We start from the raw sequence: 16,333 nt of genomic DNA, 5'->3' as shown, positions 1-16,333 counted from the left end.
GGTGGGCCCCCGGGACCCTTTCGGTGGTCCCGGTACAATACCGAACCCCGAAACTTGTCCCGATGGCCGAAATAGTACTTCCTATATATAATTCTTTACCTCCGGACCATTCCGGAACTCCTCGTGACGTCCGGGATCTCATCCGGGACTCCGAACAACATTCGGGTTACTGCATATACATATCCCTACAACCCTAGCGTCACCGAACCTTAAGTGTGTAGACCCTACGGGTTCGGGAGACATGTAGACATGACCGAGATCGCTCTCCGGTCAATAACCAACAGCGGTATCTGGATACCCATGTTGGCTCCCACATGCTCCACGATGATCTCATCGGATGAACCACGATGTCGAGGATTTAAACAACCCCGTATGCAATTCCCTTTGTCAATCGGTATGTTACTTGCCCGAGATTCGATCGTCGGTATCCCAATACCTTGTTCAATCTCGTTACCGGCAAGTCACTTTACTCGTACCGTAATGCATGATCCCGTGACCAAACACTTGGTCACTTTGAGCTCATTATGATGATGCATTACTGAGTGGGCCCAGTGATACCTCTCCGTCATACGGAGTAACAAATCCCTGTCTTGATCCGTGTCAACCCAACAGACACTTTCGGAGATACCTGTAGTGCACCTTTATAGTCACCCAGTTACGTTGTGACGTTTGGTACACCCAAAGCACTCCTACGGTATCCGGGAGTTACACGATCTCATGGTCTAAGGAAAGGATACTTGACATTGGAAAAACTCTAGCAAACGAACTACATGATCTTTATGCTATGTTTAGGATTGGGTCTTGTCCATCACATCATTCTCCTAATGATGTGATCTCGTTATCAATGACATTCAATGTCCATAGTCAGGAAACCATGACTATCTGTTGATCAACGAGCTAGTCAACTAGAGGCTTACTAGGGACATGTTGGTGTCTATTATTCACACATGTATTACAATTTCTGGATAATACAATTATAGCATGAATAAAGACAATTATCATGAACAAAGAAATATAATAATAATGCTTTTATTATTGCCTCTAGGGCATATTTCCAACAAATTATACATTTCTAAATTTATGATTTCTGTTGTAAAATAGCTTGACAACGTGTAATTGTGATCTTAGTTGCATTTTTCATGTTGTTTAATTGGTTTGTGAGCATAATTTATTTTATGCTTTAGTGTCCATGCCACCTTAAATTGTTTTTTATCCTCCGCCAATACTAACTGGTCCACGGACGGATATGGAGAGTCCGTATTGGAATGCCGTGAACAACATCTGCTTGGAAACTATTAAGGGCCTCTTTAATTCGCAGGATTTTGAAACGTAGGAATATGAAAAGTATGTGATTGGAGTGGCATGCACATTTGGATCCTATAGGATTAGCAAAGAGTGTTTGATTCCCGGGGAAAACAAAGGGATTGTAAAAAGAGGTTGAAGTGGATGTTAGATTTCCTACAAAGTGTAGTGCAAAAGATTCCATAGGAAAAATTTCGATGGGATCCAATCCTATGAATCAGAGGACCAACATAGGAAAAATTACTAAGGATTTCTATCCTTCGGAAATCCTATAGAATTCCTTTAAATCAAAGGAACAGGGTTTTTGAGGGGACGGAGGGAGTATTGTAGTGCAGAGCTATGGTGGTGAATGGGACATTAACGAGTCAGTGCAGCCAGCGGACAGTAGGCCATGTGCATCAACAGTGACGACACAGGAGGGGGCAATGCAATGGCCTACACCACCACAGCCACTGCACGAGAGAACAGTGCAGCCAGTCCACTTTTAGAGCATCTCCAGCCGCGCCCTAACAGGCCCCCCCAGGCCACTTTTTTGGTGCCGACGCAAAAAAAACACCCCAGTCGCGCCCCTAGGACGCCAAAAATTGCCGGTTCGGCCTTTTTTCCGCCCAGCGGTCACAGGCTGAAACCGGCGCACTGGGGAGCAGTTGGGGGCTCCGACGCAAGGGAAAAAGCGTGGCTGGGCCACACCGCCAGGGGAAAAGTCAAGGTTTTCTTCCCCGACTCGCCTCCCACCCCCCGCGCCCTCGGCCACCACTAGCTATATCCCGGCGCCGCCCGCCGCCCTTCACCGCTAGATAGCCATTCCTCGCCGGAAAAATAGCAGCGCTTCGCCACGGCAGCCCCTCCAACAGTAGCTGGATGTTTCCGGCCGCCGTTTCCGGCCGCGGAGGAACAGTTTAGCGGCGGGTACATGACCACCGGGCGCAAGGTGTTCGGCGATTTGCCTGCCTCGGCGATGGACTCGGATGACGAGGAAGCACTCGCCGCGCTGCTAGAGGAGGAAGCCGAGGCCGACGTCCAGGAAGAAGAGCATCTCATGGTGCTCGCTGCCCTCGCCCAGCTGCTGGCGAGCAATGAAAAGCCGCGGCGAGGTGGCTCGGCGCCTGGGCGGGTGAAAGCAAAGAGCCGGCATCGTCTCGAAGGCTACTGCATGCTCTACTCCGACTACTTCGCCGATGCTCCACTTCACGGCGAGAAAACATTTCGGCGCCGTTATTGGATGAGCCGAAAGCTGTTCATTAGGATTGTGAATTCCATCCAGGAGTTCGACAACTACTTCAAGTGCAAGATGGATTGCACCGGCGCTCTTCGATTCACCTCCATCCATAAGTGCACGACAGCGATGAGGGTGCTTGCATATGGAGCTCCCGGTGATTCACTCGACGACTATGGGTGCATGGCCGAGTCCACTAGCATAGAGTGTTTTTACAAGTTCTGTCGGGCAGTGGTGGTAGTGTTTGGACCACAATACTTGAGAACACCCAATGCGGAAAACACTGCTCGGATCCTAGCACAGAATGCAGCAAGAGGATTTCCTGGGATGCTTGGAAGCATCGACTGTATGCATTGGAAATGGAAGAATTGCCCATTTGCTTGGCAGGCAATGTACAAAGGCGCCAAAGGCGGTTGCAGTGTGGTGCTTGAGGCGGTGGCCACACAGGACCGCTGGATTTGGCACTCCTTCTTTGGTATGCCAGGAACTCACAATGACATCAACGTGCTATAGTGCTCTCCTGTCTTTGCCAAGCTTGTTGAAGGTCATTCTCCTCCGGTGAACTTCGAGATCAATGGGCGGCACTACAACAAGGGTACTATCTAGCTGATGGCATCTATCCGACATGGTCGACATTTGTGAAGACGATCTCAAACCCTGTGTCGGGAGGCAAGAATGCCTGGTTTGCGAAGGTTCAGGAGGCTTGCAGGAAGGATGTCGAGCGGGCATTTGGTGTGCTCCAATCTCGATTTGCTGTTGTCTGGTACCCCGCTCAGATCTGGTCAAAAGATCAAATGTGGGAGATTATGACTTGCTGTGTCATCTTGCACAACATGATCATCGAGAGCGAGAAAGAAGACCCAGTGTTTGACACTGGACCATACTACAGGCAGGGTCCTCTAGCCGAAGTTGATCACCAGCTACCGGCAACTTGGACTGCCTATCTCAGTATGCGTCAGGAGATCCGAGACCCACAGGTGCATCATCAACTGCAGAAAGATCTGATTGAACACCTATGGAGGCTCAAGGGGGACGCCGTGTGATGAAATACGAGTTTTTATTTGTTAAACTATATAATTTGTATTGAACTATTTGTTGTTGTACTATTTTGTTGAAGTATTTGATTTTTCTGTGATGAAATGTGTGGTAAGAAAAAATTGTGTTGATAATTGAACGCCGAGACACGGCGAACCACGCCGAATACGGCCCCTTTATTCGCCAAAATAGGGCTGCAAAGTGGGCCAATTTCGGCGCCTGGGGGCGAGCTAGGGGCGACGACTGGACGCAAAACCAGCCCTAAATTCGACTGTATCGCCGGCTCGCCCCCAAGGGGCGATTTTTATGCGTCCTGGGGGGGGGGGGCAACAGCTGGAGATGCTCTTACTGTTTCCATGTGGCTCCCTGAAATTCCACTTTGCTTTCCCTTCCCTTGCATGCTTTCCTCCGGAGATTCTTTCCTCTTCGCAGCAGTGTGGTTTTCATTCTGAAGCAGTGCGATCGGCCGTATGATGTTGTTCATCCCGTAAGTGCAAAAAAATTGTTACGGAAGCGAAAAAAAGTAATGCGGTTCACTTCTTGATAGTGTTGTGGTTCATTTACACCCGATGAGAAGTGCACTCTACTTTCTCGTCCTTGAAAAAAAATACGTTTGGATAAAAGAAACCATGCAGTTCTCTTACCCGTCTGATGCAGTGCGGTTTTTCGTCCGATGCAGTGCGGTCTTCAGTCGGATGAAGTACCCACATCGATTTGGGTGTCACGAAAAATAGAGTGTCCGCATTTAGGTAAATTCGAAATTCCTCTTAAACCATAAAGAATGAGAGAGAGTGTTCCACATGAAAAAGTTGCGCCTCATTGATATCTTTCCAACGGCGTATCGTTTGAATTATTCCGACCAGCAGTTTGTATTTTTTTTTGTGAAAAACGGCCGCTGTCACTCGTTGTCTGCCGCACGATTTTCAAAATTAACTTAAAACCGTAAGGAATCTCAAAAACATTTCAACATATGAAAGTTGTGCCTTGTCCATAGCTTTTCAACGATATATTAATGTGAGACTGAAATATATAACTGCTTTTTCACATCACAACTATCAATGTTGAACTGAAAATGGTGAAAATTAAACGACTCTGAAATTTATCCAAATTTCATGTTCTTTGAAAGGTCTTGTTGCCAGGATTTAAATATAAAAAATTGATAATCGAGTTTTGGTTTAGAAGATATGAATGTTTCAAAATATCACATAGGAATAAAAGGGTTTCTTTTTATATAGGAGAGGAAGAATATAATGAATGCATGCATTGTCCTTCCGCTAGAAAATGCAATTCGCCCGGATTCGGAGTTTTAGGGATTATCTATTTCTTTTTATGACATAGATGGAGGGAGGTGCTTATTACTGTGATTTGTGATGGTGGTGTTGCAAAGGAAGGGGACAACAAACGTAGAGAGTTAAAGTACATATTTGTGAAAATTCTACATTTCTAAATTTATGATTTCTGTTGTAAAATAGCTTGACAACGTGTAATTGTGATCTTAGTTGCATTTTTCACGTTGTTTAATTGGTTTCTGAGCATAATTTATTTTATGCTTTAGTGTCCATGCCACCTTAAATTGTTTTTTATCCTCCGCCAATACTAACTGGTCCACGGACGGATATGGAGAGTCCGTATTGGAAATGCCGTGAACAACATCTGCTAGGAAACTATTAAGGGCCTCTTTAATTCGCAGGATTTTGAAAACGTAGGAATATGAAAAGTATATGATTGGAGTGGCATGCACATTTGGATCCTATAGGATTAGCAAGGAGTGTTTGATTCCCGGGGAAAACAAAGGGATTGTAAAAAGAGGTTGAAGTGGATGTTAGATTTCCTACAAAGTGCAGTGCAAAAGATTCCATAGGAAAAATTTCGATGGGATCCATTCCTATGAATCAAAGGACCAACATAGAAAAAATTCTTAAGGATTTCTATCCTTCGGAAATCTTATAGAATTCCTTTAAATCAAAGAAGCAGGGTTTTTGAGGGGACGGAGGGAGTATTGTAGTGCAGAGCTATGGTGGTGAATGGGACGTTGACGAGTCAGTGCAGCCAGCGGACAGCAGGCCATGTGCATCAACAATGACGACACAGGAGGGGGCAATGCAATGGCCTACACCACCACAGCCACTGCACGAGAGAATAGTGCAGCTAGTCCACTTTTAGAGCATCTCCAGCCGCGTCCCAACAGGCCCCCCCAGGCTACTTTTTCGGCGCCGGTGCGAAACAAACGCCCCAGTCGCGCCCCCAGGACGCCGAAAATCGCCGGTTCGGCCCTTTTTTCCGCCCGGCGGTCACAGGTCGAACCATTGCACTGGAGAGCAGTTGGGGGCTCCGACGCAAGGGAAAAGCGTGGCTGGCCCACACCGCAGGGGAAAAGTCAAGGTTTTCTTCCCCGACTCGCCTCCCACCCCCGCGCCCTCGGCCACCACTAGCTATATCCCGGCGCCGCCCGCCGCCCTTCACTGCTAGATAGCCATTCCTCGCCGGAAAAATAGCAGCGCTTCGTCGCGGCAGCCCCTCCAACTGCAGCTGGGTGTTTCCGGCCCCCGCTTCCGGCCATGGAGGAGCAGTTTAGCGGCGGGTACACGACCACCGGGCGCAAGGTGTTCGGCGATTTGCCTGCCTCGGTGATGGACTCGGATGACGAGGAAGCGCTCGCCGCGCTGCTGGAGGAGGAAGCCGAAGCCGACGTCCAGGAAGAAGAGCATCTCATGGTGCTCGCTGCCCTCGCCCAGCTGCTGGCGAGCAATGAAAAGCCGCGGCGAGGTGGCTCGGCGCCTGGGCGGGTGAAAGCAAAGAACCGGCATCGTCTCGAAGGCTACTGCATGCTCTACTCCGACTACTTCGCCGATGCTCCACTTCACGGCAAGAAAACATTTCGGCGCCGTTGTCGGATGAGCCGAAAGCTCTTCCTTAGGATTGTGAATTCCATCCGGGAGTTCGACAACTACTTCAAGTGCAAGATGGATTGCACCGGCGCTCTTGGATTCACCTCCATCCAGGAGTGCACGACAGCGATGAGGATGCTTGCATATGTAGCTCCCGGTGATTCACTCGACGACTATGGGCGCATGGCCGAGTCCACTAGCATAGATTGTTTTTACAAGTTCTGTCGGGCAGTGGTGGTAGTGTTTGGACCACAATACTTGAGAACACCCAATGCGGAAGACACTGCTCGGATCCTAGCACAGAATGCAGCAAGAGGATTTCCTGGGATGCTTGGAAGCATCGACTGCATGCATTGGAAATGGAAGAATTGCCCATTTGCTTGGCAGGCGATGTACAAAGGCGCCAAAGGTGGTTGCAGTGTGGTGCTTGAGGCGGTGGCCACACAGGATCGCTGGATTTGGCACTCCTTCTTTGGTATGCCAGGAACTCACAATGACATCAACGTGCTGCAGTGCTCTCCTGTCGTTGCCAAGCTTGTTGAAGGTCATTCTCCTCCGGTGAACTTCGAGATCAATGGGCGGTACTACAACAAGGGTACTATCTAGCTGATGGCATCTATCCGAGATGGTCGACATTTGTGAAGACGATCTCAAACCCTGTGCCGGGAGGCAAGAACGCCTGGTTTGCGAAGGCTCAGGAGGCTTGCAGGAAGGATGTCAAGCGGGCATTTGGTGTGCTCCAATCTCGATTTGCTGTTGTCCGGTACCCCGCTCAGACCTGGTCGAAAGATCAAATGTGGGAGATTATGACTTGCTGTGTCATCTTGCACAACATGATCATCGAGAGCGAGAAAGAAGACCCAGTGTTTGACACTGGACCATACTACAGGCAGGGTCCTCTAGTCGAAGTTGATCACCAGCTACCGGCAATCTGGATTGCCTATCTCAATATGTGTCAGGAGATCCAAGACCCACAGGTGCATCATCAACTGCAGAAAGATCTGATTGAACACCTATGGAGGCTCAAGGGGGACGCCGTGTGATGAAATACGAGTTTTTATTTGTTAAACTATATAATTTGTATTGAACTATTTTGTTGAAGTATTTGATTTTTCTGTGATGAAATATATGGTAAGAAAAAATTGTGTTGATAATTGAACGCCGAGACATGGCGAACCATGCCGAATATGGGCCCTTTATTCGCCAAAATAGGGCTGCAAAGTGGGCCAATTTCGGCGCCTGAGGGCGAGCTAGGGGCGATGACTGGACGCAAAACCGACCCTAGTTCCGATTGTATCGCCGGCTCGTCCCCAAGGAGCGATTTTTATGCGTCCTGGGGGGGCCAACAGCTGGAGATGCTCTTACTGTTTCCATGTGGCTCCCTGAAATTCCACTTTGCTTTCCCTTCCCTTGCATGCTTTCCTCCGGAGATTCTTTCCTCTCCGCAGCGCGTGGCTTCCTTCCAATGGCAGCCTCCAGATTCGTTCGCGGGCGACCCGCGGCGTGGTGAGCTGCAGCGACGGCGCCGGCGAGTACGCGCCCAGCCAGAGCGAGCGGCAAGGTGAGCACCATTTTAGCCTTTTCTTTCTCCGCAGGTTCATTACTTCCACAGCTGCTGCACGCCAAAATCTGCGTGAGATCCATTAAATTACCCAACAAGATTTGACTCTGTTCTGCATTTCTTCCCTTCTTCTTTTCACGCAGGGATCTGCTGCCCTCCACCCATAATAATTTTCTGAAGCGTAGATTATTTATGTATAAAGAGCTTTGTGGCCTTCCCTATATCTCTTTCCCGATCAACGTTTTCATGAAATAAAGTACATGCATTGCTCATAGAAGATCCCGCTGAGTAGTAAAAAGTAAGTATCCTTTACTTTGCTCCTGTTGCTTCAGACACACGCGCACTGTTGAGAGTCTAGGCTCAGCTACGTCGACTGACCGGTCACAGACGCGACTGCTTCTGCCTATGGTGAATAGTGCGAGTCTAGGCTCAGCTACTTTCCAAATAATTCCAGGCTCAGATGCTCTAATGAAACTGCGGTACAGGACATGGTGCGGATCTCAACGAACTGGGCTTTGCACAGATGGTCGCGATAGCAGGGTGTCGGGACACTCGGGTGCTAAAAATCTCGTCTCATATCTAACCCCATCAGGGGTTCTGACATGTAGATGCCTACTTTTTTCTTTGAGGGGATATATCTTGTTATATTAATCTTCATACATATTGCAGGTGCAGAAGGCAACATGTAAGCAGAAGCAAGTATGACTAACTAGCTAGTAAGCCAGACAAGGTAACTCACTAATTAAAGAGATGGTAGGAGTCATGATGAGCGCTTCAACTGGCGCCATGAACTCCCTCCTGGGCAAGCTGACCACCCTCATGGGGGAGGAGTTCGCCAAGCTCAAGAATCTACGCAAGGAAGTGAAGTTCATCAAGCATGAGCTTGGCAGCATGAAGGATACTCTTGAGGTGCTTGCAGATGTGGACAAGCTAGAACCCCAGACCAAGAGCTGGAGGGACACGCTAAGGGAGATGTCTTATGACATTGAAGACATCATTGACGATTTTATGCATCACATTGGGAAGAAAAGTGAATCCGAAAACCATGGGTTCGCCAAGAAGACTGTTCGGCTCCTAAAAAAGTTGAGAGTCCGTCATCAGATCGCCGGTCAGATCAAGGAGATCAAGAGACTGGTGCTTGAGATAAGTGCACGGCGCCAATGGTACAAGCTTGATATTTCCCCATCAAAAAATGTGGAAATTGACCCAAGAGTTGCCGCAGCCAATCTTGTTGGTGTGAAACGGCCAGCAAAGGAGCTTGAGAACCTGCTAAAAGATGAGAACAAGAAATTCAAGGTGGTATCGGTTGTGGGATTTGGAGGTCTAGGCAAAACAACACTTGCGAATGTGGTATATGGGAAGATCAAGATCGGATTTCAATGTTGTGCTTTTGTGCCAGTCTCCCAGAAGCCAGACATACCAAAACTTCTCCGTGATTTACTGTCCCAACTTGGGTGTAAACCATCTTCTCATGATTGCGGCTTAAATGTCATGTTGGACCAACCTAGGGAACATCTACACAACAAGAGGTATCCATTTTACTTTGTGTATGTTGTTATTTGCCGGTGTCTATGGTATGTTTCAAAATGCTATATATATATATTTAGCTTCGTCAGTTATTATTTTTTTTGCAAGAAGCTTTGTCCATTAATTTAGATGAAAGTGTATATTCTTTGAGTATTAGAACCTTGGAGAAAATAATAGTTGTTCCTGAAGAAATGCAAACAATAAAAGAAGTGCTAAGAAGAATATGCATGCATATTAGTCAACTTAATTAGATACTTCTAATTTTTGTTTCTTATGGCTGCAACGTGTGGGTTGAAATTGACTGGAGTTGAGGAGGAGGAGAACACACCATAACTCTTTTTAAAATCTTATGTTGCCAGCTGAATCCTCTTTTCAAAGTATATGTTGTCATGTCAAATATTTTTTCTTGACAAAATCCTTATGTAAAGTAAGGTGTAACACATTTCCTCGGAACAACCCATCTTAGATTAAAAAATTTAGAGAATTTGAATAGAAGAAATGATGCATTACTTACATGAAACAGGGTAGGAGGTAGAACTCTCTTAGATAAAGAGAAGGACAAATTCTTAAAAACGATCTTGGTTTAGAGCACTCAGACAAAAAGACGGAAGAAATTCTTCAAAAAGTTTGCTGGAGGTAGAGCTGGTACCTTTTCTAAATGAAGTCTTTTTGTAGAAAAGAAACAATGCTCTCAAGTGCAAATCATTAAAAGATATAGCTCAACCTCAGGTCAATCTAGTCACATGCACAATCTTGGGTAAATGATTGATGGCACGCGAATTTATGAGTTCGTTTACTTATTCAATCAGAACTACATATTGACTAATTAAAGGTAAAATTGTCTGGTTCGACATCTGAGATTAGAATTTGATAATTTTCTGCTAATTGACTTAACTTTATGCTAAATGTTTGGCAGGTACTTGATTATAATTGATGATCTATGGGGTGTATCAGACTGGGATATTATCAAACGTGCATTCCCAGAAAATGAACTTGGCAGCAGAGCAATAGTGACGACAAGAGTTCAGGAAGTGGCTGGAGCATGTTGCTCCCGTCATCATGATTATATTTTACAAATGAAGCCTCTAAATGACAAACACTCGAGAAGGTTGTTTTTTGGCAGGATATTTGGCAGGGAAGATGCTTGCCCTAACCCACTCAGAGATGTTTCAGTTGAAATTCTCAATAAGTGTGGTGGCTTGCCTCTTGCAATTATTAGCATAGCAGGCCTGCTAGCAAGTGAAAGTCACAACCAAGAGGAGTGGGAACATGTTCGGAATTCTTTGGGCTCGATGTCTGGAACAAAACTCACACTGAAAGGGATGAGACAAATCTTAAACCTCAGCTACAAAGATCTTCCATGTCAGCTGAAGACATGCTTGTTCTTGGTATGTATCCAGAGGACTACACAATAAGGAGGACTGATCTGGAACGCCAATGGATGGCGGAAGGTTTTGTTAGTAAAGAAAATGGACAAGACATGCAGAAAATTGCTAGAAACTATTTCAATGAGCTTGTCAATAGGAGCCTTGTTCAACCAGTAAGATTTGACGGCAGTGGGTCGGTGACAGAATGTAAAGTACACGATATGATGCTCGATCTTATCCTGTGTAAGTGTGCAGAAGAGAATTTTCTCACTGTAGTGGACGGTTCGCAAGACAATACAACACAGAAATACAATGTCCGTCGGCTGTCTGTTCGCTTGAATGGTGCAGCTAATGCGACATTATTACTGGGGAAGATTAGTTTGTCACAGGTTCGGTCCGTTATGATGTTTGGAAGGTCTAACAATATAACACCTCTGTCAAAATTCATGCTCCTCCGAGTTCTTTTTGTCGAGGATTACAGAACAGCTGATCTCACTGGGATGAGCGAACTGTATCAGCTAAGATATGTACAGGTTGAGGGCAATGTGCATGCACCAACACAGATTAGAGGGCTCCAACAATTAGAAACAATTGATATATGGCGCTGTGCCAGTGTTCCATCAGATATAGTTCATCTGCCACACTTGTTGCATCTGTGTATTGGACATGGTAAAGGGCTGCCTGATGGGATCGGCAAAATGAAATCCCTTATATCTCTTCGTGGGTTTAATCTCTCATTAAACTCACTAGATAACATCATGGGCATTGCAGAGCTGACCAATATTAGAAATCTAACTCTCATCGGTAGCATGGTGAGACACATGGATGTTCTATGCTCTTCTTTGAGAAAACTTGGTAGCCTCGAGGACCTGTACGTAAGTACCGAAGGATGCATGCATGGCTTCTCTCCTCCTCTCCGCAGCCTTCAAAGACTCACCATACGCAGCCGTCTCCCATGGGGTTGTTGCTTTTCCAGGGTCCCTAACTGGACGAGGGAACTTTCCAGTGTCCGTGTGTTGGAACTGCAAGTTGACGAGCTACTCGAGGACGATCTTGGTATTCTTGCGGAGTTGCCCGCCCTCACCAACCTTGACTTAAAGGCCCGAAGACCCCCAAAAGAAATGGTTGTCGTCTATGGAAGAGGAACATTCCCTGCTCTAAAGCGCTTTACACTGCCTTGATTACCGCATGATACCTTACCTTCCAGGCTGGGGCGATGCCCATGCTGCAGTGGCTGTGGTTGCATTTCAGCGTCAAAGGTTGGAAGCGGAATGAGGGCGGACCAGCCGGCATCGAGCACTTGTGTGCACTTGAAAAGGTGTATGCAGTGATCTACAATGATACTGCCGAATCTGGAAAAAGCAGCGCTGAATCTGCCTTTAGGAATGCTGTCGGCAGGCATCCCAAAAATCCTCGCATTGAAGTCTATCATTCTGATAAATATTTCTTGAAAGCAAACTTCTGATTGGACTCCGCACGATGCAGCTGGTACGTGTAAGTTTCCGCCACCAGTATCGTACACTCAGTTTCTCTTGTTCGCTTCGTACAACCTTCCTCTAGCTAGGCATGAATTATAGTCCCTATATTGATAGTTTCGTTACCATTCAAAGGTTATTCTGCAGTATTGCGTATCGAGATTTCAGGGCTGGGTTGCTGGGTTTTTAGCGGTAGCCTGATTTCTGCCTAAAGTTATCTGAAATTTAATTTGTATTGCTAGGATTTCCCCTTATGGAAGGAAACTAAATAGGTGTATGCTCAAGTTCACATTTCTGGTCTAATATTGAGCATAAGACGTTACACTTCAATAGTTTGAAGAAAGATTATTACCATGGTAACATCGAAGAATAATGAGTTATATGTATATGCCGTGCTATTCTGTTGAGGTATTCTCTTCTAGCTTGTGTGATGTATAGCTTTAGTCTTTGATTCTTCAGATAGCTTTCGGCATGGCTCTGTGATGTATACTAAAAAAAACGTGATCTTTGTGGTATTCTTCAATTTCTTCTGAAAACTCTTTTGTAGACGCTAACTTACAATAACCAGAGAACTGAACAAGCATGTGGCTGTGCTGAAGTCCCTCACCTGCGTAATTTCTAAGTTTTGACTTGTCCGGATGATATTGGTTTGCAGGCATCCCAACAACAGAATGCCAAGTTCTGTTAACTGGGATAGTTTTGTGAGGACTCAACAACGGAATGCTGCATGCAGATGTGTCCACCAACATCCATGTCATAACAGATGGTGATGGACTGCTGTTTCTCCCGGCTGGAAGATCGAGCTACGACGTCTTCCCTTCTTGTGCCACCTAATTCCATTTACCCTCTGTGAACATTCAGTTCATTATCTCACTTACTTGCGTTCTGGTACCTATCTGAGATGATGACAACACTTTTATTATGCTTGTATAATAAACAAGGCTTGGTGCTGGGCAGAAGTTTGCACTGATAGATGGTGCTTTGCTCCTTCCTCCCAGCCTCCGGATTATCTTGTTCTATTGTTTTGGTGTGCTTACTTTGCATTGAGCTGAACGTTCCCAGTTTCATGATTCGAGATTAAACTTCTTAAAAGACGATTGATTGGAGATGTATTGTAATTTTCTTAGTTTCAATGTAAATTCGGTATGAAATGTTGTTTCACTCATTTTATTGGACGTTTTGGCACATCCCCTGCATTACAAGGAACCTGAACATCATATCCTTGTATTTTCAAATTGTGGTTTCAGTTGGTGTGCCATCCAGTGTAATTGCTTAGTTTCTAGCTAGTTGACCTATATTCTTTGCGAGCTATGTATAGGTCCCTCCCTGGTTGATGCCAACCACACCTCTGCCAGCTTCTGCTTGCACTCAGCGATATGGTGCTTTGCTTCTTCCTCCCAGCGCGTCCAGCCACCGAACTGATCAACTGGTTCATACTTTGTATGGAACCGAATGTTCCTTTGTCCAAGTGAGATTTCGTAACAAGTGTAAGAATTGTTGCCGGCTGCTAGTCTTAACAATCTTGTACTATGTGTTGGATTATGGATGGGCTTAGGCCCATATAAGACACTAATCCCTGGTTAAACTTGAGGCCCATGTATGAGATGGCAGGTGGTGGGAAGTTTAGTCCCACCTTGCTAGTTGAGGAGAGTTGAGACCCCTTTATAAGAGCTGCTCTACCACTTGTCATTGGGAGCTTGGGAAGATGAGTGGTACACGCGCGCTCCTCCTCCGCCGCCGCCTCGCCTCGCCTCGCCTCGCCTCGCCTCGCCTCGCCTCGCCTCGCCTCGCCTCGCCTCGCCTCGCCTCGCCTCGCCTCTAACATGTGGGCCACTGTCCAAGACATTGGACTGTGGGCTGACTTGCGTTGCCCGGACCCGCTGCCAGGATTCGTCGACTCCCTTGCTGGGAGTGGGTCGACTCGGTAATGGGCCTCGGCAAGGCCCACGACTTTCTCCCTTACGGACTATATAAGAAGGTCTCGATGCGACAATCTTTCTGCGAGCAGTTCTGAGTGTGATTGGAGACAAGTTGGTAGGACCAGGCTCATGAGATACAGTGCATTGCTAAAGAGCTGGAGCTCCTGAAGTGTGAGTTTTACCAAACAAGTTTGTCGCGGGTTGCATTATTGCAAAACTTCCTCCTAGTTGGAGGAACTTTGTTGCTTCTCTCAAGCACTTGAGACGTGAATTCTCTGTTGAGGATGTCATTGGTCATCTCAGTATTGAGCAGAACTAGAGAGCAAAGGAGTCACACGTGAAGAAGGCTCTGGCCACTGAAGTAACCTAGTCCGGTTCACTCACTCCCTCTCGCGTGACCTAGCCGTCATCTACTGCTCCGGAACCCTGTCGTTCGAGATCTTGCCTGGGAGAACGGCAATAAGGTTTTTGGGGAGCGTCTCGACGCGACAATCTTTCTGGGAGCAGCTCTGAGTGTGATTGGAGACAAGTTGGTTGATGCATATATTCATATGGGGGTTGCCAAAAACTTGTGGGATGCGCTCGAAGTCAAATTCGGCGCAACTGATGCTGGCAGTGAGCTATATGCCATGGAGCAGTTCCATGATTACAGGATGGTTGATAACCGTTCTGTATTGGACCAGGCTCATGAGATATAGTGCATTGCTAAGGAGCTGGAGCTCCTGAAGTGTGAGTTTTACCAGACAAGTTTGTCGCGGGTTGCATTATTGCAAAACTCCCTCCTAGTTGGAGGAACTTTGCTGCTTCTCTCAAGCACTTGAGACGTGAATTCTCTGTTGAGGATGTCATTGGTCATCTCAGTGTTGAGCAGAACTAGAGAGCAAAGGACTCACACATGAAAGGGGCAGAGGGTTCTTCTAGCGCCAATGAGGTGTAGAAGAACTTCCACAAGTTCAAGGAAAAGAATTCTGTCCAGCTGAATACTACCTTTAAGAAGAAGGGTAAGAAGAAAGACAAAAAGAGAGATGGCTACTTTACTTGTGGTTCAGATGAACATTGGGCAAACAAGTGCCCAAACAAGTACAAGAAGCCATCACAGGACTCCAAGTCTGTGAATGTCACTCTGAGCGAAAATGATGCAGCATCTGGGTATGGTAATCTGTTTACCATACTTTCAGTTTGTCAGTCCACCGATTCGTGGGTTGACACTGGAGCCAATATTCATGTGTGTGCTGATGTGTCTTTGTTTTCTTCCTAACAGGTCGCACGAGATTGTTCCGTCCTGATGGGGAATGGCTCGCATGCTTCTGTTCATGGTGTTAGCACGGTAGATCTGAAGTTTACTTCGGGAAAGATCGTGCAACTGAAGAACGTGCAGTATGTCCCCGCCATAAAGAAGAATCTCGTTAGTGGCTCCCTTCTATGTAAAGAAGGGTTTAAGTTAGTATTTGAGTCTAACAAAGCAGTCGTATCTCGGTATGGAGTATTTGTTGGAAAAGGATATGATTGTGGTGGTTTGTTCCGCCTTTCCCTGGAGAATTTCTATAATAAAGTCGTGAACCAAATTCATTCTAATGTGAAAGAATCCGAGGTTTGGCATTCACGTCTTTGTCACATAAATTTCGGTTGTATGACGCGGCTAGCTAAGATGGATTTAATCCCGAGTTTCACTTTAGCCAAAGGCTCTAAGTGCCATGCGTGTGTGCAAGCTAAGCAACCTCGTAAGCCTCACAAGCCTGCGAAGGAGAGACACTTGGCACCTCTAGAGCTCATACATTCAGATCTCTGTGAGATGAATGGTGTGTTGACTAAAGGTGGAAAGAAATACTTCATGACTCTGATTGATGATTCCACTAGATTCTGCTATGTGTATTTGTTAAATACTAAGGATGAGGCTCTACACTACTTTAAAGTCTATAAGGATGAAGTTGAGAACCAACTTGAGAAGAAAATAAAACGAGTTCGGTCTAATCGTGGTGGAGAGTACTTTTCTAATGAGTTTGATTTATTCTGTGCGGAACATGGTATTATTCATGAGAGGAC

General features: G+C 46.2%; 1 pseudogene; it reads left to right on the top strand.

Annotated features, from left to right (window-relative positions):
* Positions 1 to 8,152: 8,152 nt before the first annotated feature.
* LOC123129939 (disease resistance protein RGA5-like) lies at positions 8,153 to 12,672 on the top strand (annotated as a pseudogene).
* The last annotated feature ends 3,661 nt before the right edge of the window (positions 12,673 to 16,333 follow it).

This window comes from Triticum aestivum, chromosome 6A, assembly GCF_018294505.1.
Source record: "Triticum aestivum cultivar Chinese Spring chromosome 6A, IWGSC CS RefSeq v2.1, whole genome shotgun sequence".
NCBI lineage: Eukaryota > Viridiplantae > Streptophyta > Magnoliopsida > Poales > Poaceae > Triticum > Triticum aestivum.
The sequence above is the reverse complement of the archived record's forward strand: the minus strand, read 5'-3'. Positions and strand labels throughout refer to the sequence as shown.